Consider the following 6,514-nt stretch of genomic DNA (forward strand, 5'->3'; position numbering starts at 1 on the left):
ACAGCAAAATTTCCTCAAAATTACCAATTCAGGGGCAGCAACCCAACAACCGATTGACCGATTCATCTGAAAATTTTAGGGCAGATAGATCTTGACCTGATAAACATTTTTATCCCATGTCAGATTTCCTCAAAATGCTTTGGTTTTTGATTTATAAGCCAAAAACTGCATTTTACCCCTTTGTTCTATTTTTAGCCGTGGCGGCCATCCTGGTTGGTTGACCAGGTCACGCCACACATTTTTTAAACTAAATACCCCAAAGATGATTGTGGCCAAGTTTGGATTAATTTGGCCAAGTAGTTTCAGAGGAGAAGATTTTTGTAAAAGATTACTTTAATTAACGAAAAATGGTTAAAAATTGACTATAAAGGGCAATAACTCCTAAACGGGTCAACTGACCATTTTGGTCATGTTGACTTATTTGTAGATCTTACTTTGCTGAACATTATTGCTGTTTACAGTTTATCTCTAACTATAATAATATTCAAGATAATAACCAAAAACAGCAAAATTTCTTCAAAATTACCAATTCAGGGTCAGCAACCCAACAACCGATTGACCGATTCATCTGAAAATTTCAGGGCAGATAGATCTTGACCTGATAAACATTTTTACCCCAGTCAGATTTGCTCTAAATGCTTTGGTTTTTGAGTTATAAGCCAAAAACTGCATTTTACCCCTATGTTCTATTTTTAGCCGTGGCGGCCATCTTGGTTGGTTGACCGGGTCACGCCACACATTTTTTAAACTAGATACCCCAATGATGATTGTGGCCAAGTTTGGTTTGATTTGGCCCAGTAGTTTCAGAGGAGAAGATTTTTGTAAAAGTTAACGACGACGGACGGACGACGACGACGACGGACGACGACGGACGACGACAGACGACGACGGACGACGACGGACGACGACGGACGACGGACGCCAAGTGATGAGAAAAGCTCACTTGGCCCTTCGGGCCAGGTGAGCTAAAAAGAGCAGTAGCATGGGTTCGAATCCCGGCGAAGGAAGAACCAAAAATTTGCGAAAGCAAATTTACAGATCTAACATTGTTGGGTTAATGTTTAGACGAGTTGTATATACATTATGTACACAGCCATGTATCACCATCATTGATGGCGATCCGATGGATACATCTGTTGTAGGGTTGTCACTGACTCAGACGTACTTATGTATATATACATTATATATTTAAGGCTTCATATATAGTATTGTTAAGGCATTGCAATAACCTACCCTGATATTGGCTGTTTCCCTCCGTAGTTCCTGTATAACAAGAGCTAGAGCCTGGGGATTGACACCATTTTCACATAGTCTCACACATGTAGCCAACTGTTCAGCATCCAAACCAGTGTTTAACAACTTGGATATCTCTAGAAGAGCTGAAAGTGAAAACATACATGACAAAGTTTATATAAATATTTCCAACCAAGAAATATCTGTAAAATATTAAGCTTTTTGACCCTTAATTTTCTGTAAACTTCACACTAGTCTAAATGACAAGTTGTCCAAACAGCCTTAGCAGGCCTTAAGAATGAGGATTAACAGGCCTTAAGAATGAAGTTTAACAGGTCTTAAGAATGAGGATTAACTGGTAAGTACTGTGAATAACGGGGTGCTTAATTTTAACATGATAAAGACATTATTTTTTAGTCACTTTTAAATGAGGGCAGGAGCTGGCATGTCAGTTATTACTAGTAGACTCAGGGGTTTCACTTCATTTTGTTTGAAGGGGCCAATTAGAGATTTAAGCAGGCCCAAACCTAACAGGGGGGGGGGTTTGGGGGGGCTTGCCCCCCCCACGATTTTTTTAAAATTAGACGCAAAATCCTGCATTCTGGGCATTAAATTATAGTTCTGAAAATGTCACTTTTACCACTAGCCCACCTCAAAATTTTAACAAAAAGGCTTAAAAACCTGCATTCCTGGCATAAAACTATAGTTCTGAAAATGTCATTTCTACCACTTTCCCCACCATCAAAGATTAAAAAAAAAAAATAGACACAAAATCCTGAATTCTGGGCATGGCAGAAAATTATAATTGTTCTAAAAATGTCACTTTTACAGTACCACTGTTAATGTACAGTAGGCAACCTAAAGTTTTTCTAAGTAAAAAAATTGAATTTAAATATCTAACATCACTAAGTCAGAAAGTATAATATTGAAATATTTTCATTTATATCACTTCACTAAGAGATTAATTATTAGAATGATTGATGGATACAATTCAATGACACTTATGTATAAAAACATGTTATTCATGCCAAAATAGAGTTCACCAGCAACAATCGTCCTCAAAATCTGATCATCCTCAGAATAAAAAAATACTACATTGAGCATCATAATTTATTTCTGGCTATATAATAATTGTTGATAAAAGGTTACATGTAGTAGCAAAAACTCTGAACCTGAAAAGAGGTTTATTTTATTTAAATAGGGACATGGGACAATAAGAAAATTATGGTGCTATTTACATTTAAAACCAGATACTTGTCCTACCTTTGGGGACCCCTAAAAAACTTGAATTTGGACAGCACTTCCCCTGCACGCAGCAGTTTTAAATATCCCCCTTCCCATTATCCCGGTGGTATGAAAAGATGTGTTAAGAAAGAAAAAGAAGAAGTGCTGGCCAGGCTCATTTATAAGAAAACATGAGCTTCCACTTCTTCTAAATTTCGTTTGATAGCTTTTAAAAGGGTTACATACCTCACAACTGAAAGTATTATCACCAGAAATATATCTATGATTTGGAACGGGACCAGAAGTTCTGCCAAAGCAATTTTTCATCGATGTACCCTGCCCCCTTTTCGGATGCTTTGTAGTTGCCGGCAGATCGACGGGGTCCGTTGTAGATCACCTAAACAGTAAAACTATGTATGTATGTACGTAGATCCCTCCGTTTACGGAACACCCCATGAGAGCTGCGAGGGTACAGTGGAATCCGTGTACATTACTATTCATTCAATCATAACAACGATAAGCACGTGTGTCAAACAGGAAGTCTGAAATAACAGCCAATGAAAATCGTCGTTGCAACCGCATGTCGGTTTAAAATATAAACACAAATCTTCGAACTCCGTTGTCATGATTTTAATATAAAAAGATCTGATAAAAAAAATCGGACTTTTTTTTTTTTTTTTTAAGGACAACTGAACCGGCCAGAAATTGATTTGAACAGTTCAAAATGGCCGGCGGCCGGTTCTTAATGAAAACACTGAGTAGTCCTTTGTTAATTTATGTATCATTGTCATTTTGCTTAGTTTATTTTGATACCTATTCTAATATTGGACTCTGCCTTGGAGTTTTACTGTGTGTAAACTGCAAATGAACTGTACATTTGCTTATTCTAAATTGGCTTCATGTGTAAAGGCTAGGGGAGTTACTGATGAGATCTTAAAAACATGTTTAACCCTAGCCTGCCTCTTTTTTTGCAACTGGCCCAAATTAGAAGCCTCTGCAGTCAGGCCTTTGTTAGTCTTAAGGTCAAGGAACAGTGAATGGGCTATGTCGCAGATTTTGCTAAAAATGTACATACAACCTTGGCTTGTTGAACTACAACTGAAAATCGAAAAAATAATACATTTATCTCTTTTATTATCTGAAAAATTGCAGATTGATTTCTTTTAGTATGGGTGAATATTTGTATAGAAAGCACATAAAATCGGCGAATAACCTTTTAAAATTTGTCTTAAAATCACCAAATCTCTAATTCCACTCCATAGATTTTTCTTAAAAAACTATATATTGTACATGTTTACACATAAATTTTTGTTTTAATGATATAAAATAATCATAGGGTCACCGACTTTGATTTTTGTCTAATAATCAATTTGTTACCTTGTTGGTAGTGAAAAACGTCAAAAATTAACGTTTTACGGCCTGCAACGCGATAACGTTACGATTATTTCGACGTTTTGTTGGATTTTTTCACAAAGAACGCAACTTTAAATGAAGTATACCGTACAAACGAAGTCGGTGACCCTATCTTTATTTTGCATCATTATATCGGATTATGTATCAACAACATAGTTTTTTAAGAAAAATCTATGGAGTAGAATTAGAGATTTGGCGATTTTAAGACAAATTTTAGAAGGGTTTTCGCCGATTTTATGTGCTTTCTATACAAATTGTCACCCATTTTGTAAGAATTCAATCAATAATATTTCAAATGATAATTTAAATAAATGCAATATTTTTTTCGATTTTCAGTTGAAGTTCATCGAGCCAGAGTTGTATGCCAAATTTTATTGAAATCTGTGACATAGCCCATTTACTGTAACTTGACCTTAAATGTTTTTTAAGTTTTAGTTCATTTGTGTTTTTGAGTTTCATTTGTATTAAAGTATGATGTTTATTTTCAAGTTCAGAACTACATGTACAAATTTTATTTAGATGCTAGCTGGGACCCATCTTCTGGTGCTTGTTTTTCTTGCTTCATTTGAAGCAAACAGACTGCAAATATGGGGAGCAAATCTATTTGATTTTGATAATCATGATAATAATTTGACTTAAAAAAATGCACACCAAATTTATCTGACGATTTAATACTTTTTGGAGGAAAATGGCTCAATACGTAGATATGGCAGTGAATGGATGGTGAATCATTCATGTGTCATGCATGGGATTGCAATTATCAAAATGTATGCTTGAACTTATTAGCTTTCATCTTTTTTGTCCCATTGGAAAAATTAAATTTAATCTTTTTTTTCCCTATCAGCATAAATTGGAATACTAGCATGACTAGCATATATTTTATACACTTACAACATAATACAAGAAAGATTTTATTTGTGTTACATAGTAGATATGACAAACAAAGGTTTTGCGCTATATAAGAAGGTTGTAATGGGGGTACTTGCATGACAAACAACGGTAAAAATTCTTGCCAAATGACAGTTATGGTAATTTTTTGGAGTAAGATGATAAAATGTACACTTTTAAACGAAAAAACACCAGCTGATTCTGACAAATCACGTTATTTGTTTTCCCAAAAATGATGGTAACGGTAAATATTTGACAAATGTTTGAGACCTCTCATGAATCAGGGTAAGGCTATTTTGACGACTCAAGGTAAAATTTTAACCAATTTTATGCTACATCATGTACATATGTACAGTATCGGTAGCCGAAAATGACTGTTTGATGCCTGACGTTAAAGGGCATTACTACCCTCATATAAGTCACAAGTGCAAACAGAGAATATCTTTCACTGTACCTTTGTTTATAAATTAAAAAAAGAACTAGTCAACTTGCATACTCATCAGAGTCAAACTCTATATAAATGTTGGTATTGATTTGGTTCTAACAATACTTTATTCATTTAAAGTCGAGATGGCACATTTGAATGGTTTATAAATTGAGTTGTATCGAATCTGAATCTGTGTACAAATATATCTGCACTGAACATGCTGAATCCTTTACAAATCGCCCCACTGGCAAATCACCCCACTTTTTCACAAACTCGTCCCACTTTCTAAAAAAACGCCCCACTCTTGTCTACCAACTCGTCCCACTTATGAAAAGGGTAAACTCCCATTGCAAATAGGTATGAAGGCATGCCCCCTTATGAAAAGGGATAAAATCCCGCTGAAATACGGTCTGTCAACTGGCCCCACTCATGACAAATAGAAACCACTTATGCCCTGCCCACATCAATACCTTTGAAAACCTAAGTGAAGTGTTATAAAATCAAATTGCTGTTAAAAACTCTGTTTTTGCAATAAAGTTATATAAATGTTAATCACACATCAATTGTATGATTATGATACAATTTATAAAAGTTTTTTTTTCAATTGTTATACAAAAAACTAAGCTTACAATTATAAAGTTATTCTCCAATAATGATACGAAAATGTAATTGCAATTATATTTTAAGAATGTAAAAAAAATATTTAATAAATTTCCCGATTTTTTTTGTTTGGATTCTGGGTAGATTGCAAAAATCAAAATAAGTTTTCATTTAAGCACGGCTAGTTGATAGACCAAAAAAGGTATATAGAAGCTGAGACTCTTTTTTTTATAGTAAAGTGAGGCGATTTTTTTTGAAAAAAGTGGGGTGAGTTGGTTTAAAACCAGGTTGGAGCGATTTTTATTAATTTTTTATTAATGGGCGATTTTGTGGAAAAAGAGGGGCGTTTTGCCAGTGGGGCGATTTGTCCTGTTTCCATCTGCACTGATTGAGAGGGCGAACACGAACAGGGACCGAACTGACCACATTTCATCTTATTTGAGAAATAGATGCATGCCAAAGATGTCGTATCTACATATATGTAAGAATATTTTTTTTAAAAACTGTCATGTATTTTTAATGTCTTTTATCCTCTAACATTAACGTACTATCCATTGTTTCCCTGGCTGACGAACTTTTCTTTTTCCCTCTTTCCGCCATGTTTGTATTTTCGTCAATATACAACACAAATATTATTTAAATATATTTAATTCGTAAAATTTAAAATAATTATTACAATCCAATACTTTTCAAATTAATACTAAATTTTATATTTGAGAAAAAAATATT

This window comes from Mytilus trossulus, chromosome 9, assembly GCF_036588685.1.
Source record: "Mytilus trossulus isolate FHL-02 chromosome 9, PNRI_Mtr1.1.1.hap1, whole genome shotgun sequence".
NCBI lineage: Eukaryota > Metazoa > Mollusca > Bivalvia > Mytilida > Mytilidae > Mytilus > Mytilus trossulus.